Below are 25,825 nucleotides of genomic sequence, written 5' to 3'. Positions count from 1 at the left end.
AGCAGAAAAAAAAAAAGGTTCTTTCTATATATGAACTCTATAAATATAGCCACATTTTTGGTTGAGAGTAGCTCTTCTAAGTACCCACTAAGAAAACACATGATTATGATGTTGGCTTCAATATATGTCTTTTCGTAACATTTAATTTTTAATATCATAGACAGTATTTAATACTTTCTCACAACAACATTATCAGGAGACAGGAAAAAAAAAGCATTTTTTTTCAGATTATAAAAAAGGCCCAGGAAATCCCAGGTGCTGCTAATCTATAAGTCAAGTCTCCTTACTGTCACAGTTACTTTTACACAGGAATTCTTACTCAACATGAAACTCAAAATGATGCTATATATTTTTTTAAATTGTCAGTAGTTATTGCCTCTCTGAAAGTTTCTTCTTAGCTCTCCTGATGCTTCCTCTTTCCCTATTCAATGTTTTAAATGTGGAAATTTAGGCTCATTTTCTTCTCAGTCTGCATTCTCTTGCCATGATCTAATATACCATGGGCTTTGAATATTTTAAGCCAGTGATTCTAAGATTTACAATGTAGGTATCCAACCACCTGCTTGAGATACTTCTTTTGGGCATCTGAAACTTAGCACATCAAACACTGAACTTAGGACCCTCTTCTCCCTAACTGGATTCTCTTTTGGCATTCTCCAACTCAGTTAATTCACACAACATCCTGTTAGTGCTCATGCCAGAAATCTAGAACTCATCTTCTGTACTTTCCCCTCTCAAATCTCTCTTTCACATCCAGTTACCAAGTTCGGTTGGTGCATCTCCAAAGTATATTTGGAACCATCTATTTCTTTTCATTCCTATAGCTCTAATCATCACTTATTGCTTGCTCCTCTGCTTCCTACTTGAACCAGACACCAACCCCTCCATTCTCCACATCATGCCAAACTGATCTTAAGAAAACCCAGCCTGGTCACAATTCTGGACTTCAAGCTGTATTACAAAGCTGTAATCATCAAGACAGTATGGTACTGGCACAAAAACAGACACTTAGGTCAATGAAACAGAATAGAGACCCCAAAAATGGACCCACAACTACTTGGTCAACTAATCTTTGACAAAGCAGGAAAGAATATCCAATGGAAAAAAGAGTCTCTTCAACAAATGATGTTGGGAAAATTGGATAGCCATGTAGAAGAATGAAACTAGACCACTTTATTATACCAGACACAAAAATAAATTCAAAATTGATGAAAGACCTCAATGTGAGACAAGAATCCATCAAAATCCTACAGGAGAACACAGGAAGAAACCTCTTTGAACTCGGCCATAGCAACTTCCTACTAGACATGTCTTCAGAGGCAAGGGAAACAAAAGCAAAAATGGACTATTGGGACTTCATCAAGATAAAAAGCTTCTGCACAGCAAAGGAAACAATCAACAAAACTAAAAAGAAGCCTACAGAATGGGAGAAGGTATTTGCAAATGACATATCAGATAAAAGGCTAGTATCCAAAATCTATAAGGAGCTTATCAAACTCAATACCCAGAAAACAAAAAATCCAGTCAAGAAATGGGCAGAAGACATGAATGGACATTTCTCTAAAGAAGACATACAAATGGCTGAGACATATGAGAAAATGCTAAATATCACTTATCCTCAGGGAAATACAAATCAAAACCACAACGGGATACCACTTCATGCCAGTCAGAATGGCTAAAATTAACAACTCAGGAAACAATAAATGTTGGCAAGGATGCGGAGAAAGGGGAACTCTCTTACGCTATTGGTGGGAATGCAAGCTGGTGCAGCCACTCTGGAAAACAGTATGGAAGTTCCTCAAAAAGTTAAAAATAGAACTACCCTATGACCCAGCAATTGCACTACAAGGTATTTATCCAGAAAATACAAACATAGTGATTCAAAGGGGCACATGCACCCCAATGTTTATAGCAGCAATGTCCAAAATTGCCAAAATATGGAAAGAGCCCAGATCTCCATTGACTGATGAATGGATAAAGAAGATGTGGTATATATATATACAATGGAATATTACTCAGCCATCAAAAAGAATGAAATCTTGCCATTTGTAATGATTAAATGGAACTAGAGTGTATTTTGCTAAGGGAAATAAGTCAGTCCTTGAAAGACAAATACCATATGATTTCACTCATATGTGGAATCTAAGGAAAAAAAATAAACATAGGGGAAGGGAAGGGAAAATAAAATAAGATAAAAACAGCGGGAGGCAAACCATAAGAGAGTCTTAACTATAAAGAACAAAGTAAGGGTTGCTGAAGTGGAGGTGGGTGGGTGACAGGCATGAAGTAGGGCACAGGACGTAATGAGCACCGGGTATTATACGCAACTGATGAATCACTAAATTTTACCCCTGAAACTAATAATACACTATATGCTAACTAACTTGAATTTAAAGAAAAAAGAAAAAAGAAAAAAGAAAAGAAAACCCAGCCTGACCTTCCCTGACTTTCCACGGGAAGGGATGAGAGTCTTGGTTCATCAGTTTTAAAGTGCCTTGTACTTGACCTTTAAAGTACTTATCTTAAGTTCATTTAAATGATTGTGCAGATAATGATTCACCAAGCTCTAAGGACAACAGGTAGAATCTGTCTTATTCATACTATGGACCTATTAATGTCTGAGTGAAAAAAACATACTGGAAAATCAATTCACTTTAGTTAAGTTTTTGGGTAAAGCCAATAATTTTCGAAGAGTTTTACAAATATTTATGATTAACCTATCATATATTAAGTGCTTAAATGGCTTGGAATAAATGAGAAATCTAGCAATAAAGATTCAAACAAATCTGAATTTACCTCCATTCCAGAAGAAACATTCTTTTGTTACCTAATTTTAAAAAATTTAGGATACATTTATACATTCTGACCTTTTTCTTTAAAAGTTGTGGTTACCTTTAAACTAAAAAATCAGATGTGCTGTGATGACCTATAATTATTTATTATGTATATATTCATTTTTTATAGAAGAAAATGCTTTAATAAATGTCATAATATGCATAATTTCAACATCTAATTTTATTTTGAATAGAAAAAAGCTCTAAACATAATTTTTCATTCAGATAGCTTCCATTTGTTTAAAGCTATCAGTATTTAATAAAAATTACTGTAACTCATTTTCAGAAAGCATTAATACAAAAAATTCTGCATGTATCACAAATCCTCAGTGTTTCCTCAAATCTTTCTGATTCTTTCACTACAAAACACTAGTAAAATATATGTATTTATTACTTTAATTCTTTTATCTACTCTTGAAACTATATATTTTTATTTGTTAATTTTTAAAGATTTTATTTATTTATTTTTGCAAGAGAGAGAGAGCATGAGCAGGGGGAAGGGCAGAGGGATAAGTAGACTCCCCGCTGAGCAGGGAGCCTGATTCAGGACTCAATCCCAGGATCCCAGGATTATGACCTGAGCTGAAGGCAGATGCCTTAACTAACCGAAGCCGCCCAGGCACCCTGTTCTTGGAACAATTTAATGTTATAGGGGCATAGAAAGCCTATGTTTTATTGATTTAGGCAGGAATAAAAAACAAGGAATGAAAAAAGTGATCAGTTTTGTTTGATTTTTTTTTTACAAAAAACACCTGCCAAATGATATATAACCGAGGAAATTTGGCTAATTAGGCCAACTTTAGGATGGTACATTTATAATGCACATAAGAAAAACAACTTTTAAAATCCAAATATACCAAGTATTAATTATAATATAATTACAGGGAGTTGTGTCATTTTTTAAAAGACTGACACAATCTTGGCTCTAGATTAAAATCCTTCCTTTTACCCTTAGGAAACTATTATCATTTCATGAATAGTCAAACTTATATATAACATTTTTGATATCTGTCCAAATGTTGACAGCTCTTTCAGTGTTTTTAAACATGAGCTACTAAAATATACACACACCAAATATTCATGACGGGAGTACAATTAATTCTGAGCCACATATAATCAAAATTGCACTCCCTTAGTTGGAGAAATTATATACAAAACCCTACAAAAATGCAAAAATATTAAACTTGATTTGGAATAGATTCAATGGACTTAAAAATATTTATGAGAACCTTTTGTGTGTAGAGTCTAAATGGTACACACACACATAAGCCCACTAATATGCTTCCTAAATGTTCATGATTCTGAAACCCATGTCCCACCCCTACCTTATATTTGCTAAGTCTAATCTCAAATGGATTATTCATTATTTGAATTATCCATGACCAATTTTTAATCCTAGCCATGTTGCATTAAAGTTCAGAATATTTAGAGGTGTCTTATGGAATATTAGTTAACATTTACAAAGAAAAATAGTATCAGCATTGCCATTAGTAAAACATAGGTCAACCAACTACAGAAAAATCATATTTTTTCCCAAATAAGAAATTAAAATTTGGGGTTGATTCATTATTTACAATTATCCAGTTTACTACTACTTCCAACTAGCAAAGTCAAATAGTGAATTTGCTGATCACTTACTATTGAAAATTATACATATACCTAAGCTCCAGCCTACCTAAACTTGGGTAGAGCTTAGCATTTGTCTCAGACCCTTCCCACAATTCTTTCTTACTCTGGCCTTAATGCCATTATGTGTGTACTTTATTTATTCTCGTAGTTTACTAGGAGTCCTAGAGGACAGATCATCATTTTTTTTTTTATCTCTACCACATTTATAGAAGAGACTCAATAGATACTTAGTAAATTGGATCATAAGGAAGAAAACACTGGAATGGGATAATACTGGGTCATGGTGGTAGGAAACAGATTTCTGGTCAACATCTAATCATACTTTTTTCAAAACTTTAACTTAGATACCAAATTGGAGAACTTTCTGTCTTGTCTGTATTTCTCATCTAAAGTATTCATTTAATTATCTGATACCCGAAAGTAAAATTGTCTTACAGTTCACTTAAGAATTATTTACCACTTATGATATCACCTCTATTATGAAACTTATTTAAATCTTTGACCACTATTTGATGTTTTATAGATGTATACCACTTTTCAAGTTAGAGAATTGTATCTTATGTACAATCTGTGCATTAGTTTCCTCTTTGATTTCGTTTGCTGAAGAGTAATGCTGATTTATTTTTTCTACTTTTTTCATGTATTTAGTGTGCAATGAAAATAACTGTAAACTGGATTTTTCCTAAAATTTCATAAACATGAGGATTTATTGCTTTTCTCAAAGTATAAGAACGTATTTTGGAGATTCGTGATGTAAACATCTTCATATGTCTACACAGGCATCCATTCTTTTTTCTTTTTTTTAAGTGGAATTCTGGACATTAAAAATGTTGATAGGGAAAGGAATTCATAAGGCTATTACCTCTTCTGGCTAGGATAAAACTGTGTAAAAAATAGTCCAAGGCAGCTAAACCATTTTAAATTCCAGGGGACAGCTATTACAGTGTGTTACACGACACATAGCTCTCTGTGGACAATCTGCTGATTACTTAAAACAGGCTAGAGCTTATCATTATGGAAGTCCATGTAAATATTTAACTGAGAAATTACTTAGAATTAACTGGTTCAGAACAGAATTTTGAAGTGTTTAACAAATACAGCAGATGTTTAGTAGAGTTAATAGGGTAGATTAATTGCATTTAAACACATTTTCATTTGTGAAAAGAGGGAAGATAGATTCATAACTACTTAATCAAAGAAAGAAGCTAAAGTAAAAGAGGGAAGTTTCATTTTGAAATATTATTTGCACTCCCTTGCTAGGGATGTTGCAGAATATATAATAGCCAAAACCAACTTCAACAAAAATGTTATGCAAGTAAGTGTATTTTAACTGTTACGATTATTGCCTTAGAATATGCTTCATAGACTTGAAACATAAGATTAAGCAGGATCTTCACAGATTCTTAAAATACCACTAGGACATTTTCTGTCTTTCAAATAGAGTGTACAAAATTAAAATGGAAAACAGAGTTTGTCTGTTTTTATAGAAAATTTCATGCCTTTAATATGAGAACAATGGGAACAAATTTGATAAGTTGGAGACCTCAGAAAAAAACAAAAGTGAATTAGTAAAAATGTGGCTCACATAGTTCAGTCATGGGAAGTGGTTCTGAGAAGTGGAATCAAGAATGTTTATGTTAATAAACTAAAGGAGTGACTGGTCTTATGTCATTTCATAGAATTATCATGACACAAGAAAGAATTTCCCTTAGGGTGTGAAAGTATTCAGAAAAGGAATTCTATGTTATATATAAAAAGCCTAACATTTTATCATAAGTAGTTGTCACTGCACACTAGAAAACAGACGTCTTTGGAATTAAAAAAAACAACAGAATCTCTCTCATATACTAAAACAAACAAACAAATAACAACAACAAAAAAAAACCTTTGACAAATCTTTCCAGGAACACTGACAAGAGAAGAATGTGAAGAAGCATCATTAGAAAGAAAATTCTATGAAATATTTGTGTACACAGGAATGTTTCAATCATTATCAGTTACAGCAAACAGGTTCCATAATTGGATGGACAATTTTATCCTGTCTTCAACAATTTAAAACATAGAGTTCATCTATAGTGCTTTCAAAATTTAATAGTTTCATTTGAAAGTCCGGCCAGAATTTTGGACATGAGATATAATGAATTATGATTGTTCCATGTGGTTACAAAGATAAATTTAGGAATAATCTTTTTTCTGTTTTCTGAACTCAGAAATCACATCTCTTTTTATACATAGATTCTGAAATCGCATGTTTTCAATCACTATTGATTCAGCCATTAACACCAGAAATATAAATTAAATAATAGAACATATAGTCTGCGAATCTGGAAAACTGTAGGACATCTGTACTCCCCACAAACTTTCCTCTAACAAGAATTTTTGCCCCTGTTAGGAGATACTCTACTTTGTAATTTGTATGTATCCTCAGTTATCTTCCACTCTGATTACCTAGTACTGTGAATTGCATGTAGTAGGCACTGAATGGCTGAATGACCACTAGATCCTGATTCTTTACACTTCTCTTGGTACATCTGCTATAGTGAGAACATTAATTTTCATAGCTACCAAAATTCCTTCTCTTGGTACATCTGCTATAGTGAGAACATTAATTTTCATAGCTACCAAAATTCCTTCTCTTGGTACATCTGCTATAGTGAGAACATTAATTTTCATAGCTACCAAAATTCCTATTAAAAAATTTATATTCTTCCACAAATCCCACTTGATATCAAAAGAATCCAAGTTATTTTTAATTCTTATGTGGTAAATTGCAAAATAGATGCTCTACTTCTATTTGGAGGAGTTGCCCTTCATTAGAGAAAGAAACGTAAGTTGCATTAAATTTATTTCATATTGATGAGGATTAAGTACTTACTTTTTGAAAAAACAACATGAACTGAAGAGGTTAATGTATCTATACAACATTAATTAATAAGAAATAGAACCAATCAAGTTATTTAAAATGCTTATATCATTTAAAATCATGTAGTTTTATATTTGGTAATTATTCTTGACTCACTTTAATTGACTTCTCATAAATATTTTCTTATTTTGTTAATTTATATTTTTAGTTTTCTTGACTATGAAAAACTTTATGTAAATTTGCTTTATTTTGGCCCTAACCCAATAATGAAATGGTTTGATTTCAGTTAACTCAAGACCATGCTGACAAGTAAAAAATTGGTAGGCCAATGGTCTATCAAATCCATTTATATCATATGTCTTAATGATTTATATGAGGAAGAATATGATTGATTCCTTTTTTATGTTTTAATGATGAGTCTGGTCATAACAACAGTCTGCTTTTGGACTGGTTTTGACGTAGGTCACTGACCACATGGAGACATGGTTCCAGTGCAGAAAGAGGGAATAATCTACACATAGGTTGCTTTAAAATGTCTTCTGATAACTTCTGAGAATCGACAACATGATACAAATGTAATTCCAAATTTAATATCATGAATAACTTTTATATTTAGGCTATGCAACATAAGTGACAAGACTGAAGGAAACTTTAATCTAGTAATTTTGGGGTTAAAACATAAATCAGTACAGAGATAGTCACACACCACATGAAAGACCTATGAATTTAATGCAGATAACTATGAAGATGGTTAATACAATATCAGACTAAGTAAGTAGCAACTCATTGAGTTAGGTGGTAAAAACCAAACTTTTAAGAGGGGAAAATGCTCCATACTGTAATAAAGGAATTTTAAAAATATATTAAAAACATATATTGAAGACTTTTCTCTTTTAAGATTTTATTTATTTATTTATTTAGACAGAGTGTGCACACATGAGCAGGGGGAGGGGCAGAGGGAGATGAGAGAATCTCAAGCAGACACCGCACTTAGCGTGGAGCCCAACATGGGGCTCGATCTCACAACCCTGAGATCATAACCTGAGCTGAAATCAAGCATCCAACTCTTAATGGACTGAGCCACTCAAGTGCCCCGAAGACTTTTCTCTTTTTATCTTCCTTCCACTGGCCTTCCCCCTTTCTGCAAGGAGCATACATTTCCCTCAGAAGGATTAATATCATAATAGCATAAGTGTAAAGACAATAAAAGAGTCAATGTTCAACTTTTGATGTCTAAGAGTTCACATAGGACAGTAATCTGGAAGCTAGGCTCCATTAATAGAAGAGTATTTCTAAATATCAAATACCTCATCACCACACATCAAGAGATAATTCTCACGGATCATAAATTTGAACATGAACCACCTGGCACAGAGGAAGGAGCAGATAGAGGCTGTTTCTATCCAATCAGAAAGGGAATTGAAAACATGTCCTTCCTGTGTTAGCTTGAATGAAGAGTTTCAGGAGAAGAGTGGTGAATTAGACACCAGTTTTTGCTTTCCTTCTACTTAGGAAACCAGGAAGAAAAAGAATTCATAAGAAAAAGAATTCATAATTTCTCATCAGACAATTAGCAAAACCTTTATAATTCTGATGGAAATAATTTCTAACCTAGAATTCAGTACCAAGACAAATGAGCAATCAAGTGTGCAAGTAGAAAAAAATATTTTTAGACATGTAAAATCTTAGAAAATTTACCTCCCTTTTACATTCTCCTAATAATTCGCTTGAAATGAATTCACATAAATGAAAGAGTGAAACCAAGAAAGGAGATGACAAGTAAAAGAAGATTTGGAATCAACCGAGAAAAATAAATAAGTAAAAGGAGTCAGAGAATGAGAATTTTGTAGTTTGCCTGAAAAGCTAGTAGCCAAGAATGGAGTAAAAGGTCTGAATAGGACTCCCCAAAATAAAAGACTCCTTGAGAGAATTTGAAAAATATGGAGGATAATTACAGGGCAAACACACAATTAGAAACACCAGGGAACAAAACAAAACAAACAACAACAAAACTATTCAATAAAAGTATACCACCTGGCTTTACAAATACCAATATTTACATAGTCATAAAACTGTGAAAATTTTATATTTTTAAAATAAGAGTAATACTATAACTATATTAACCATTTACTTGTGGCTGGGCATCTAGATTGTTTCTATTATTTTATTATTTCTTTTTTTTTTTTTAAAGACTTTATTTATTCGACAGAGATAGAGACAGCCAGCGAGAGAGGGAACACAAGCAGGGGGAGTGGGAGAGGAAGAAGCAGGCTCACAGCGGAGGAGCCTGATGTGGGGCTCGATCCCATAACGCCGGGATCACGCCCTGAGCCAAAGGCAGACGCTTAACTGCTGTGCCACCCAGGCGCCCCTATTTTACTATTTCAAACAATACTGAAACAAATAGTCTTGCACATGCATTAATTTCATAAATGAGTGAGACCACCCATAGCTAAAATTTGAAATTTCGATAAACAGTATCAAACTGTCTTTCGAAGAGTCTATATCCACATATACTTTCTGCAGAATGTATGAGTATGTTTCTCTGCATTTTTGCCCACATGCTATACTATCAAACTTTTTGACCTTTGCCAATCTTTCTTTATTGTGGTAAGAATATTTAAAATAAGGCCTACCTTCTTAACAAATTTTTAAGTGCACAATATAGTATTCTTAACTACAGGCACAATGTTGTACAGTAGATTTCTAGAACTTACTAATCTTTTATATCTGAAACTTTATACCCATTGAACAACAGCTCTGTAATTTCTCCTCCTAGCTCCTGGCAACTGCCATCATTCTACTCTGTTTCATTGAGTTTGACTATGCTAGATACCTCACTTTAGTGGAATCATATGGTATTTGTCCTTCTGTGACTGGCTGATTTCACTTAGCTAATATCCTTCAGGTTCTTTCATGTTCTTGCATAGGGCAGGATATCTTTCTTTCTTTCTTTTTTTTTTTTTTAAGATTTATTCATTTATTTCAGAGAAGGAGAGTGAGCAGGGGAGAGGGACAAAGGGAGAGGGAGAAAGGAAGCAGACTCCCCACTGAGTGGGAGCCTGATGCAGGGCTCGGATCTCCCCACCTGGAGATCATGACCTGAGCCAAAACCAAGAGTCAAATGCTGACTGAGGCACCAATCCATTTTAAAGGCTGAATAATATTTCACTGTGTATATATATCACATTTTTGTTCATTTATCTGTCAATTGACATTTAGGGTGTTTCTGTATCTTAGCTATTTTGTCATAGGCAAATGAAAAGATGTTCAACATCAGTAATCATCAGGAAAATGCAAGTTAAAACCACAATGAAAGATCACTTCACACCTGTTAGGATGGCTACTTTAAAAGAAAAAGTAAGTGTTGGCAAGGATGTGGAAAAACTGGAACACTTGAACACTGTTGGTGGGAATGTAAAATGGTGCAGTGGCTATAAAATCCAGTATGGAGGTTACTAGAAAAATTAAAAATATTAACTACCATATGATCCAGGTGTCCCACTTCTAGGTATATATCCAAAAGAACTGAGACCACTGACAATATTGTACGTGAAAATTAGTATCTCAGAGACATTTTAATTTGTATTTCTCTTATTATAAGTACATTTAGATGAATTTTTTATGTTTAAGAGTCATCTTGTTCTTTCTTTTGTATAAACTCTGTTCACATCCTTATCCAGTTTTTAAAAACTAAGTTCAGTTCATATTTATTTTTAAAGTTTCTGTATTTCCCAGGGCACCTGGGTGGTTGAGTTGGTTAAGTGTCTGATTTCAGCCTGGTTCAAGATCTCAGGGTCCTAGGAGGGAGCCCCATGTCTGGGCTCCATGCACAGCAGGGAGTCTGCTTGTTCCTCTGCCCCTTCCCTCAATCAAGCGTGTACTCTCTCTCTCTCTCAAATAAATAAATAAATAAATAAATAAATAAATAAATAAATAAAATCTTTTAAAAAATTCTATATTTTCCATAGGACCATTCTCGTTTAGTTTTCACCTTTAAAATTTTAATCCATCTAATATTTTTATTGGTATGGGAGTGATAAATGTATTCAACTTTGTGTTTTTCCAAATGCTAAGTAATTGTTCCCAATCTATTTACTCAAATATGATATTTATTTTTATGACCCTTTCAGTTTTGTTTTTAACTATGTAAATATACTATTTTGAAAAGTATTAATTTTTTTTAAAGATTTTTTTTAATTTATGTGACAGAGAGACAGCCAGCGAGAGAGGGAACACAGCAGGAGAGTGGGAGAGGAAGAGGCAGGCTCCCAGCGGAGGAGCCCGATGTGGGACTCGATCCCGGAATGCCGGGATCACGCCCTGAGCCGAAGGCAGACGCTTAACAACTGCGCTACCCAGGCGCCCCAAAAAGTATTAATTTTTTACTTACAACACTGAATAAATTAAGGCAAATAAAATGATTTGCAAAGTTCACTAATTGCATGCAGTTTCAAAGTTAGCATTTGAAATTGCAAGGAATTGCTCTAATTTTTATACCAGTGATTTATCCTAAAGTAAACAACAGATTATTACTTTTAATGTAAGTGGTCTCAAATTGCAATAACTTGCCACTAATTTGGTTAACACAGTGGTAATTATTATCACATAAAATATTTTCTTTTAAGATTTATTTTAGAGAGAGAGGAGTGTGTGTGTGAGAGAGAGAGCATGGGGGGTGGGTGCTGGCAGAGGGAAGAAAGAGAAAATCCCATGCAGACTCCATGTAGAGGACAGAGCCCAATGTGGGGCTTGATCTCAGGACCCTGAGATCATGACCTGAGCCAAAACCAAGAGTTGGACGCCATAACCAACCACACCACTGAGGTACCCCCATGTAAAATATTTTTTTATCATCACTTTGTCTTTAGATTCAACTTGTACTTATTGGTGGTAGAACTAAGGAGATGACCTTTATAAGACTGAACAAGCCATGTGAATCCTGTAGAACACGTGGAAAATGCCAAGGTGGCTGCTTAAATATTGAATGGTTAATTCCTAATTCACAAAATCAGTGAGACCTCCCTATAAATAAAGAATTAACTGTATCGTGCATTTTGGTAATTTGTACACTAACCAATGGGTAAAGTAACTGCATTGTCTATTTACCAGCTTTTTGTGGATGTTAAGTGTGATAATGTGTACTGGCAGTTTTTATATTGACAAAAAAGACATCCTTGAAAAAACTAAAATTCTGAGACTTAGTTTAATACATCCAAGAACTAACTCAATTTTTGTGGAAATTATACTGCAGGTCAATGGACAAGTCAATCTATATACAAATATTTCCTTAAACACAATCTTTTAGAAATGGGGTCAAACATTTACCCTCTATAATCATATACTGAATAAATTAAGGCTGAGTCAGTGTGACTTCAATTCAGTGCAAGTAGCATTAATAAGATTAGTCACAATGTATCACATAGACCCTCCTCCCCCAGGATATTAGTCCCATGTTACTTTTCAATCTGCTGGGTTGGTAATATGAAGTGTTTTTCAAAGGACCAGATTGTGATGTTATCAAAGCCAGACACAAATGCCTTAACTTTGAAACTACCAATCAAACACTAGAAAGTTGGCATGAGAGTAAATTACAATTAATGTTTTCTTAATATTTCAATGAAATGGAGCAATCGGAAAGTTATCGCTAAGCTTCTAAAAAAGAGTAGTGTATCATGTGAACAAATCAACATAATTTGAGAGTCAGTGTACTAATATAAAGCTATAACAAGCACATCAATAGAACAGCATAGACTAAAGGTAAGTAAGAATGGCAATGTCTCAGAAGGTGTCCAAGGATTAGAATTGGTTAGAGGCTGAATGAGTTAGCAAATGGTTTGTTAGCAAATGGTGTGGTAAATAAAAGAGCAACCATTTGCTAGGATTTATTTAAAAAGGGATGCAAGCACATTGCTGGAGATAATTCTTCATGAATCTTTGGCATTTCTGCTTGTCTTATGAGTGAGGCACTAACTGCGTTGTGTTCTAAACCATCTTTTCACCCACCAGCCTAGCCAAAAGGGAACCTAGAGAATTCAAACTTAATTCTGGCTCAGCCACGTAGATGTTCTTGTTGGCTTGATGTGGTCCTAGATCAAAAAGATAATGACTACTCGACTGAATACTGCTCACTCAGGACCCTTTTGGTCGCACACTAGGGTAAGTGGGGCCCAGAAAGGGTTTCTGTAAGTTTTATTAAAAATGTGTCTGTTCTTGTTGATCTACTGGATTAATGCTTCAAGTCAAGGGGAAAGAGAAGTTCAGAAACTTAAGGAGCAAATCATCTGGTTTTCTAAGGTAGATCTGGGTAATTTATGGGATTTGTTCAGCTGGTTGGATCTGGGATCCAGGGGAACATGGTTGAAATCAATATTCTAGGTTGGCCTCATCTACCTGCTTGGAGTTCTTTTAATAGTAGTCCTCTTAATAGTAGTCCTCATTAAATGCTAGATGGGACAAATTGAACAGTTTTGGTCTCAGCCTCTTTTGGTAAGGTTAATAAGAGTGGTTGATGTAGTGGCGTACCCATAGGAAAATTGGCCAGGAGCCAAGACAGTTATAGAAAAGAGGGGTGGATATTGTTGGGAGACAATGGGTCTTTCCATGGGTCTTTCATGTTTCTGCATGTCTTGTGAGGGAGGTACTAATTGCTCTTTTCTACTTCTGTATTATCATTTTAAGACTGCTTATATAGGAAAGCAAAGGGAAGATTTGCTTACTGTTCAGAATTTTAAAGATAATGTCTCCCACTGGGAAAAAGGGCTGTTAAAAAAGTTCATTAAAAAAGATTTGGGCTCCCAAAACTTGGAGTTCCTCAGCTGTGACACCAATTCATTGCATGTGCAGCACCTACCTGGGTTGGTGGCAAGGGCAACCTTGCCCTGAGACTTGGTGGCAAGGGCAACCAATGCAAACATGAAGGTCATGCTGCTTGCTGCCATGAGTGGTAATACCTATGCCTCTGACTCAGGATCTCGTGTCTACTTCTAAGATCCATTAAATTGTGGCAGGCTAAATTGTTACTTTGCAAGCAGGATAAAATTTCATACCTTTCACAGTTCTTGACCCCAGTAAGTCACACCCTTTCTCTATATTGTGGATATATCTAACTTAACTATTTTTTACATTTAATCTCTATCCTTTTAAAATAGTGTGACAAAAGACAGGATTTATTAAAATGTTCGTAGAGGGATAGATATTACATCATACATAGCTAAATGAATTAGAATTCCTTAGGAAATTTAAAGGTGAAATAACAGAATTCCACAATTTGAATGACTTTAAAACCTTCTGCTTTGACCACTAAATATCAGTGACATGCCCAAAATAAAATAAATAAAAATAGTTGCACATTTTGGGATAGACTTGAGTTTTTTGCCCTTATGTCTAGTGTTTCTTGATTTATCAAAAGAAACTTTAATAATGAATTAAAACATATAAAGGTTCTATTCATGTCTGCAGTATATTAAACAGAAGGTAGGATTCTTCACGTAAAGAGATAATTCCAGTTGCCCACAGACGACATGTCTCTCAAACTGACACAAAAAGTAAATGAGGAACAGTAAGTGACATCAGGCTTGCCATTGTTGAAAGTAACCAATATAGGATAAGGTGACTACCTGCCCTAAATTAATTACTTTTAGTTGGAAGGAGGGTATCTGCCCTTCATTATAATGTTCAAGTCAGTGATTTAATATTTTTCTATAAATATTCTAACTGTAGGATTTGGTGATATTGATAATATGTTTGTCGGTGAAAAATATCTACTGCCTATGAAGAAGAAATTTGTGTTGAGTACCTACACTGCACCAACTACTTTTGGTCCCTGGGAATGCATATGACAGAAAAGGTTGCTATCCTCATAGAGATTACACTAGAGGTAAAAAAGAAAATACTTCAATTCAGTTTATAGTTAATAATTTTCTAAAGAAGAAAAAATTCTACCCATAAAGACGCTGTGATTATACGAAAGTTCTCTGAACATTTCTCTGCAATTACTTCATAAAGGGGCCTCATTCCTATTGATAGTCATTCCTATTGATATTTTGCCATTGAAGATTAACATAACAACAATGAGAACACCAGCTGAAAGTTACATAGTACCTACTAGGAGCCAGTCATTATTCAAAAAATTGTACAAACGCTAATTCATTTAATCATCACTTCAACACTATGTAGTAAGAAATATTATTATTCCATTTTATAGACGCTGAAAATAGGGCACAGGGAAGAAGTCAAGTAACATGGTCACGTTCAAACTGGATGAAGGGACTGGAAAACTCCTAAGCTCTAATGCATGAATTTTTGGTTTGTTAAAACCAGTGGAACAGTTAAGTGGAGTAAATATAATTTTAATTCTAAAATTCCACTTTATAGATCAATATAAGGTTCTTACCCAAAAAAATTTTTATATACTTAGAGTGAAATTGAATTTAACTCATTTCTGTGTATATCTGACTTAAATACATATTTGTCTCCATATAATTTTTCAAAAGGCTTATCCATTTTATAATTTTTAATGGCATTTAAGATACATTTTAGTGTATTTTTCTAGATTGCTGAATATCTCATCATGAAAAAACAGCTCCTTCATAAAATCCCCTAACTGCTAGTGTATAGCACTTTTAGGAAAGCAAGTTTTATTGTTGAGCTTTAAAATACATAACTTAGAATTGTGATGAAAACAATTTGAAATGCCTTTTGAAACAGAAGCAAACTATAAACAGGACAGAAGGAGCTATTCTCAAATCATTTATCTAATGAACGATATATAAATCACCTCCTGTCAAATGAGCTGATGGTATGTTTTCCAAAACATAAATCTTCTCTGAGGCCGAACATAAATCTTTCTAGGGCCTTAAGCATGCACTCCCCTATATTTCTGCACAGAGTCAATAAAAATAGTTTTGTAGTATAGAAACTCCTATTTTAATCAACTAAATCATTTATATAAGTCTTTTGCCCATAAATTTAAAAAATTATGGATTTTTAAGAATATTTGAAATCCCTTCTTTCTTCTGACCCACTAGTATCCTAAAAATCTCAATATTGAGCTGGGTCATCAGTTTCAGAAAGTTAACAGTGAATTAAATATGAATTATACAACTTTTTAAGACAAACTTTGTTCAAATTCAGGCAACTCATAGAAAGACAATATAAATAATTCAGATTTTGTTATGTAAGGAATTTTAAATAATCTTAATTGAATTACCTATTAATTACTATGAAACAGCACATATAGTTATGTGTACATATCAATACATACAGTACATATATGCTATAGACCATATATTTATTCAAGTCAGAACTAAAAATAATTATGTTCTATGGGTATTTAACAAGAACTTTTCCATTTCATTCACCTAACAGAAGATGGTTATGGTTCCTTAGAAATTTTAGTAAGAAAACATTATTTAGTAGTTGAGTCTGTGATTTAAATGTATTTAAACTACTGTTTAAATTATAGCATAAGAATTCTAGTAAAAAATGATTTTCTCTTAAATAAGTAAATGTTTTTGTGTAACACCAACATAACTACAGTTGTACAAATACTTGTAGACTGTTTACACACTAACTGCAAATGACCAGTTTGAAAATGATCAATTTTGAACAACTGTTTGCCTTTTCATAAACCAAACAGGTTCTGGGAAGTCAACAATACAAGGGTTGTTTTTGTTTTCCCGACACCTAGCATAGTACCCAACACCTGATCAGCGTTCAGGTAAGTGGGCAGGTCAAAGGAGAAACAGAGGGAATGGGCCATATCATCTACTGAACTGATCATTTTTGTATTTTCAACACATTAATTTTGAAACAAAACAAAACAAAACCCTATCTCAAGCCTTCCCTTATATGAATACTATATGATCTCTTGTTTATGGAGGCAAACTGTTAATTTGTGTGTCACTTGATTTATAAATGACCAGCCGAGATTTTTTTCTCAGTTGCTTATGGTATTTAAGGTAGTTTTCATAGGGTGAAATCTGTGTTCCTTTTCTGTGCCTAATTTTCACTTACGCTAGATTTATCCAGGTCCCAAGGGACTGGCATTTAAAGTATCATTTAGTAAGCATGTCTAAGACACTTCTGCTGTTGACTGACTTAACCTTTGGCTTCTATATAAACATTTGGTGCCATCTGGATGAGTATTTAATAACTTCTCAAAGGGACAGGGCCAGAGTAACAGAGTCATTTTCCTGGGAAGAAAAATTAGTGGACCTACTCCATGAAATAGCACTGTTCTACCTTCCTTCACCTGTCTCTTCTAACATGACATGCAAGGGCCAAAAGAGAAAAGAGGTCAGGAGGCAGAGGTGTTAGCCAACTGCCTTATTTCAATCATAGTCCCTGCCTCACTTCTGAAGTTTCAGTCAGGGATTTTGGCAAAACTTTACTGTAAAAACAGCAGTATATTTTTTATATGAGGAATATCTGTTAATAGTACATAATAGTAAGAACATAGAACATATACAACAATTTTAAGAAGTTATTTATAAAGACACAAAGTTATATATAAATAAGTTATATTTAAAGTTACTGACAACAAATGACAAAGAACCAAAGAATTTACACTTATTTTTCTTGCACATTAAATGTAAAGATTTATCTATAACATTAAATGTAAAGTAGTGCTGGCAAGCATGTGGAGAATGGGACACCCTCTTGCACTGTTGGTGGGAATGCAAACGGGTGCGGCCATTCTGGAAAACAGTATGGAGGTTCCTCAAAAAGTTAAAAATAGAGCTGCCTATGACCCAGCAATTGCACTATTAGGTATTTATCCAAAGGAAACAAAAATACTTATTTGAAGGGTTACATGCACCCTGATGTTTATAGCAGCCCTATCAACAATAGCCAAATTATGGAAAGAGCCCAAATGTCCCTCAACTGATGAATGGATAAAGAAAATGTCACACACACACACACACACACACACACACACACACACACACACAAATAAAAAAAAATGACACACACACACACACACACACACACACACACACACTGGAATATTAACTCAGCCATCCAAAAGAATGAAATCTTGCCATTTGCAATGACATGGATGGAGCTAAAGAGTATTATGCTAAGTGAAATAAGTTGGTCCGAGAATGATAAATACCATATGATTTCACTCATATGTGGAATTTAAGAAACAAAAAAATGAACATAGGAGGGAAAAAAGAGAGAGAGAGGCAAGCCGGAAAAGACTCTTAACAACAGAGAGCAAACTGATGGTTACTGGAGGCGAGGTGGATGGGGGGATCGGTTAAATAGGTGATGGGTATTAAGGAGGGTATTTGTGATGACCACTGGGTATTGTATGTAAGTGATGAATCACTGAATTCTACTCCAGAAACCCAATATTGCACTGTATGTTTTCTGGAATTTAAGTAAAAACTTGAAAAAAAAAAGTAAAGTAAAAATTTGTGTAAAATGTCACAATTAAAATAACATAAATAAACCATAAAATATTTACCTGTAATAGAGGATTTTTTAATATCAAAATCTTACGATTTCAGAATAATTTATCAGAAGCTACTTTTAACATAAATTTGCATTATGATCTTAGATAAACAGTACTTTGATCAAAGAAATTTGAATGGTATTATGCTTATTTTATTCAGCGTTGGTTTTAGCTCATGCAAATAAACATCTGTTTGTAAATTACAAATATCAAACAGAAGAGATACGTTAAATTTATCGGTAACTCACTTTTTCACTCCCGTTTTATTGGAATATAATTGACATATAACATTGTGTAAGTTTAAGGTGTAGAACCTGATGATTTGATATAAGTAACGAAACAATTACAATAAGATTAGTTAACTACCTCCATCAACTCTCGTAAACACCTTTTGCATATGCGTGTTGATAACATTTACGATCTAATTTCTTAGCAACTTTCAAGTATATCACAGAGTTTTGTTAACTATTGTCATGCTGTGCATTTGATGCCCAAAACTTATCCATCTTATAATTGGAAGTTTATAATCTTTGACCGACATCTCTCCATTTTCCCCATCCCCCACCCCTGGCAACCACCAGTCTACTCTCTGTTTCTGTGAGTTCTGTTTTGTTAGATTCTACACACAAGTGAGAACAAAAGAGTATTTGTCTTTCTCTGTCTGACTTTGCATAATGCCTTCAAGCTCCACCATGCTGTTGCTAATAGCAGGATTTCCTTCTTTTTATGGCTAAATAATTATACACGCATACTGCACACGCTACATGATCTTTATCCATTCATCTGTTGAAGGACACTTAGGTTGTTTCCACGTCCTGGCTGTTGGGAATCTATGAGCTTCATGAATTCAAGCGTCCAACTCTCTCTCCAGCTTTGGGAATTTCTCAACCATTACTTCTTTAAGCTTTCTACCCATTTCTCCTCCCTTCTCTTTTTGGTACTCCATAATGCGTAGATCATTTCTATTAATGATATCCCATACTTCATGTCGGCTTTCTTTTCTTTTTCTCATTCTTTTTTCTGTTCTGTTCTGACTGGACCAGCCTTCTACTTGGCAGATTCTTTCTTCTGCTTGTCTGTTGTATGCTCTCAACTGCATTTTCTTTTCATCTCACTTATTGTAGTCTTCAGCTCCAAAATTTATCTGGTTCTTTTTTTATGATTTCTCTCTAAAACTTCTCATTTTGTCCATGTATTGTTTTTCCTGACTTCATTGAACTGTCTTTCTTGTAGCTCACTGAGCTTTCTTAAAACTATTTTTTTTAAAGATTTTTATTTATTTATTTGATAGAGAGAGACAGCCAGCGAGAGAGGGAACACAGCAGGGGGAGTGGGAGAGGAAGAAGCAGGCTCCCAGCAGAGGAGCCTGATGTGGGGCTCGATCCCAGAACTCCAGGATCACACCCTGAAGCCGAAGGCAGACGCTTAACGACTGAGCCACTCAGGCGCCCCTCTTAAAACTATTTTGAATTCTTAATCAGGCAAATTGCATATCTCCATTTCTTTGGGGTATGTTATTACAAAATAATTGTGTTCTTTGGTGATGTCATGTTTCCTTGATTTTTAGTGTTCCTTGAAGTCTTGTGTTGCTGTCTTCATATTTGATTTTTTTTTATTTTAAGATTTTATTTATTTGTCAGAGAGAGAGCAAGAAAGAAAGCACAAGCACAGGGGAGAGGGAGAAGCCCAATCTGGGGCTTGATTCCAGGACCCTGGGATCATGACCTGAGCCAAAGGCAGACACTTAACCAACTGAGCCACCCAGGTGCCCAACTACCTTCATATTTGAAAAAGCAGTTACCTGTTTCAGTCTTTACTGACTGGCTTAGGGACAGAAATGCCTTCCATCCACCCTGTTAGGGATTCTAAGGCTTTCTCAGACCTTTTCTCAAATATGCCTACTCCACACTTCTTGTTTCTTCTTGTGGGGAATTCTTAAAGTTTTATGCCTTCTCTCAATACTGCATAGTCAGGACACATGTTGACAGCCTCCCTTTTGTTTTTCTTTCGGCAGTGATGAACGTTCAATTTTGCATTGTTTCTCGGAATCTCACAGAGTGCAGCCAGCTTCTGCAGGCACTCACTAGTCCTCTGCAAAGCTCATTCTTGCTGCCATTGGGAGCATGCACATGGAGCTGGCCATGAAGGGTTGTGTGTGTGGAGATGAGGTACATGGAGCCTTGGAGGTGCCTGTGGGCCATTAGGGGGAGAATCAAAGGTAAGGAATGCCCAGAGGCTTATGGGTGAATTTCCTAAGGAGTCTAAGGTACATGCACTCCGTAGGATTCACACCCTTTTCATACCCTCTGAGAGCCCTACCTGCTGTTCTCCCAGTATTACCCACACTATCACACAGCACACCTCAGTATTCTGGATGAGGCAAGAAGGAAGTGGATTTCTTTGGCAGCATCCTGCATAGCTGGGACAAGTGAATTCTCATTCACAAGCTCTCAATTTCCCCAGCAGGAGAAATCATGGGCTGAAAAGGTATCTCTTGGCACTGAGCTGTGCAGCCTTGGGGGAGGGGTGATACATGTAAGTTGAAACTATTCCTCTCACACTTTTCAGATTTCTTTGCTTCAGCGGTATGCTGGAACTTCTCCACTAGACTCTATAGACTTCTTCCTGGACTTCCACAAAACTATCTTATCCATGGGTGATGGTCTAAATTGATGTTCTTTAGGAGGAATATGGTAGAAAACTCTTATTCCCCTGTGATGATGATTTCCAGTAATTCACTTGTTCCGTGTCCTTGTGACATTCATTCCAGGTATGGTGGCAACCAAATAAGTTTCAGAAAAATGTGACTTGATGACATTTTTAAAACTAGAATTTTAAAAAGTACATGTTCATGCAAAATGGATTTATAAGGGAATTATTCTTTTTTGTTAGTAAGTGGTTGCTTAGGGAATTTCAGCTAGAATCATGGTACAATTTGACTTTATTTGGCTTCTATTTGTGCTATTGAAAGCAAAAGTCCCATATGATAGCAATTGATTCAATATTTTTATGGATTAGATGCTAAGTTTGACCTTCTAGGAGTTAAACAAAGTGCTGAGAGATGAGTAATAAACCAGGCAGGATAAAGTAAAGCCTAAAACTATAGATCAAAGACTTTTATTTCAATCTATACTTTTGTGTCAGAATCAAGTTATAAGAACCACAAATTTATTCTATTTGGCTAGCACTCTTTTTTTAAACGAATAATAAAAAATTTTATAGAAAACTGGCTTCAGAAAACTTCAATAAACAAATGACCTTAGAACAATAAAAATGAAATAAGCAGCACAAAAATTTTGTGACAAAGAAAACATCAGTCCAAATGATTTCACCAAAATCATTATATAAGAGCTGATTCTTCTTTTATACAAACTATCTTAGAGAAAGTAAGTTAATAAGTGGAATTAATGAGGCTAAAAAGCAAAGATCAGATACTTACAAAGACAATATTCATTAAACATCGTTTTTTTTTTCCTTCGGAGCCCACTGTGTGCTAAACTCTGTATGCTTGGAATTCAACAATGAACAAAAGTCATGAAGAACCTTTGCCCTTCATGGGATTAATAGTCAAATATAGAGGAATACTGACAACAAGCAATAAATGCAATCAATAGCATTTTAAATGATATGTTAGGAAGTGATAAGTGCTACGGAGAAAATGAAAAAAAATGAAGCACTAATGGGGATTAGAAATTCTGTGCATGTGCGTGTGTGTGTGTGTGTCTGTGTGTGTGTGGATGTAATTTTAAAAACGGTAGTTCAATGTGGTCATTGTTAAAACTTCAAGGAAGTAGCTATGCTACCTGCCAGAGCAGGCAGAAGAAACAGCAAACGCAAGCTTCCTCAGGTGCGCATATGCACCAGGCATGCTTGAAGAGCTGCAAGAAGGTCACTGTTGTGGAATAAAGTTAGCAAGAAGAGAAGAATAAAAGATGACGTCAGCTATGCAACGAGAGTTGAATCCTGTAAGACATTGTAGGCCAGGCCATTGTATAGAATTTGGCTTTTACTATGAATCAAATGGAGAAACATTGGAGATTTTGAACAGAAGGATGACGAGGAAACTTCTTGGCTTCTGTGGTTTTGTAAAACTCAAGGAGATCAAGGGAAGAAGTGGGGAGACCATTAATTGGGTACTGAAATAATCCAGGGATGTATGATGGTGTCTAGAATGGGTAGTAATAGTAGAAATGTGAGAATCAGTCAGATTCAGATATATAGTGAAGGTGAGACAAATAGAATAAATAATTTGTAAGGCTAATTCACTTATGTTTACAGCTGTAAAATTTCTAAGTAAATTAGAAATAATCCAGCATTGTAAAAAAAAAAAATAATCCAGCCTATGTCCATCATATATCATGGACAAAAATTTCCCAAATTAGATGAAATACATACATTTACACATCAAAGAAGCTCAGGAAAAGCAGGAAAAATTTAAAGGTAAACACACCTACATCAGGTGATCTGTGTACATCTAATGTACAGTATGGGTAGGGAATATATGGAATGAGGCAGCAAGTCTGCGGTGCAGCTGGGGGTCAAATGCTAAGCCTTGTGACTCAAAGTGTGGTCTGAGGACCAGCAGCAACAAGCAATAAATACAGTTAGAAATGTGGACTCTCATGTCCTACCTCGGACTTATGAAATAAATATGTATTTGAACAAGACCCTTGGATGTTCTTGGGCACATTAAAATCTGAGAAGCATTTAGACACGTGAACTCAGCGCAGTCCTTGAACAGCTGGGTTAAGGCTATAATTAAAGGTATCTTCCTAGCCCTAATCTCCTCCACTTAACCAAGCAGCCTTCAATCTTAATTCAGTTTTACTAGTGTGCCTCCCTAATGGAAAGAGACATTTCTTTATTATGATGCATTAAGTTGGATTTCAGATGAAAGCCAGACTTCTTCAAAAGTCTAAAAGAATTTTTTGAATAGGAAGAAAGCTTGTTCAGTTTCAGTGCCCATATACAATGGCTTTCAATTCCAGCTGCATATTTAGAACGACCCTGGGAGCTTTAAAATACACTGGTCCACACCAGATCTACTGAATTATGATTTCTGGGGGTGAAGCCACAGATTGGTATGTTTTGAAGCTCTCTTGTGAATTTAGTGTGCAATTAGCTTTGAGAACCACTATGAATGAACTCTCAGTTTATTGACTCTTCTATAACAATGCCTCCTTTGATCTGAATATACTGGAGTCAGTATAGCTTTCAAGTTTATCTTCCTTGAAAACTGTTATCAATCACTTCATTAAAATGTATTAATCTGCATTATAAAATCAATTAAATATTTAGTATATGGTAAGGTAGTATGCATTTCACTTCATCCCTATCTCATAGTTAATAGTTAATTATGTCTTTTTAAAATTTTTTAAAGTATTTATTTTCTTTCCAAGCCTGCTCGTTCGTCCTTCCTTCCTTCCTTCCTTCCTTCCTTCCTTTCTTTCTTTCTTTTCTTTCTTTCTTTCTTTCTTTCTTTCGGAGAGAGTGTGAGCATGATCTGGGGGACAGGAGGAGGGGGCAGGGAGGAGCAGACAGAGAGAGAGAGAGAGAGAGAGAGAGAGTCTTAAGCAGGCTCCACACCCAGAGTGGAGCCTGACGCAGGACTTGATCTCATGATCCTGAGATCATGACCTGAGCTGAAATCAAGAGTCGGATGCTTAACTGACTAAGCCACCCAGGCGCCCCCCTGATTTTTTATTTAAATTCCAGTGTACTATTAGTTTCAGGTGTAGAATTTAGTGATTCATCACTTAAATACAATACCCAGTGCTCATCACAGTGCCCTCCTTAATACCCATCACCTATTTAACCCATCTCCCCATCCACCTCTCCTCCAGTAACCCTCAATTTGTTCTCTATAGTGAAGAGTCTGTTTCTTGGTTTGCCTCTCTCTCTCTTTCTTTTTTTTTTTTACCCCTATGTTCATTTGTTTTGTTTCTTAAATTCCACATATGAGTGAAATCATATAGTATTTGTCTTTCTTGGACTAATTTATTTCACTTAGTATAATATTCTTTAGCTCCATCCATGTCATTGCAAATGGCAAGATTCCATTCTTTTTTATGGCTGAGTAATATTCTGTGTGTGTGTGTGTGTGTGTGTGTGTGTGCGCACGCATGTGCATACCACATCTTCTTTATCCATTCATCAGTTGATGGACATTTGGGCTCTTTCCATAATTTGATTATTGTTGATAATGCTGCTGTAAACATTGGGGTGCATGTACCCTTTGAATTAGTATTTTTGTATCCCTTGGATAAATCCCTAGTAGTGCAATTGCTGGATCACAGGATAGTTATATTTTTAACTCTTTGAGGAAGCTCCATACTGTTTTCCAGAGTGGTTGCTCCAGTTTGCATTCCCACCAACAGTGTAAAAGTGTTCCCCTTTCTCCATATCCTCACCAACAATTTTTTCTTGTATTGTTAAATTTAGCCATTCTGACTGGTGTGTGGTGATATCTCATCACAGTTTTGATTTGTATTTCCCTGATGATGAGTGATGTTGAGAATCTTTTCATGTGCCTGTTGGCCATCTGTATGTCTTCTTGGAAAAATGTCTATTCATGCCTCTGCCCATTTTTTAACAGTTGATAAAGTTAATAGGTTAATAAAGTAACGACAAGCATATAATTAGTAACATCCAAATAATACTAATATTTAACTTCATGAAATACAACCTTTCATTCCACAGTGGTTTTGTCTTGTATATTTTTGTATAAAAATTCACTTGTACTCCCTCAGTGCCTGACAGCTAAACAGTACAGGGACATCTACAGGGTGCTACTTGGCAGGAAGACAATAGCTGTTATTAAAAATCCATAAAATAGGGGTGCCAGGGTGGCTCAGTTGGTTAAGTGTCCAACTCTTGATTTTTGGCTCAGGTCATGATCTCAAAGTCATGAGATCAAGCCTGGTGTCGGGCTCCACTCTGGATGTGGAGCCTGTTTAAGATTCTCTCTTTCCCTCTCCCTCTGCCCCTCCCCTCCTCCCCCGTCCTCATGCCCATGCACTCTCCCCCTCTCAAAAA

At 35.2% G+C, this 25,825-nt stretch overlaps 1 protein-coding gene across 1 annotated transcript in view; it reads right to left on the bottom strand.

Annotated features, from left to right (window-relative positions):
• COL19A1 (collagen type XIX alpha 1 chain) overlaps positions 1–25,825 on the bottom strand; it is a 299,548-nt gene that overhangs the window by 132,234 nt on the left and 141,489 nt on the right. The window lies entirely within an intron of this gene.

The sequence above is a fragment of the Ursus maritimus genome, unplaced genomic scaffold (assembly GCF_017311325.1).
Source record: "Ursus maritimus isolate PB19 unplaced genomic scaffold, ASM1731132v1 scaffold_29, whole genome shotgun sequence".
In the NCBI taxonomy this organism is placed as follows: domain Eukaryota; kingdom Metazoa; phylum Chordata; class Mammalia; order Carnivora; family Ursidae; genus Ursus; species Ursus maritimus.
The sequence above is the reverse complement of the archived record's forward strand: the minus strand, read 5'-3'. Positions and strand labels throughout refer to the sequence as shown.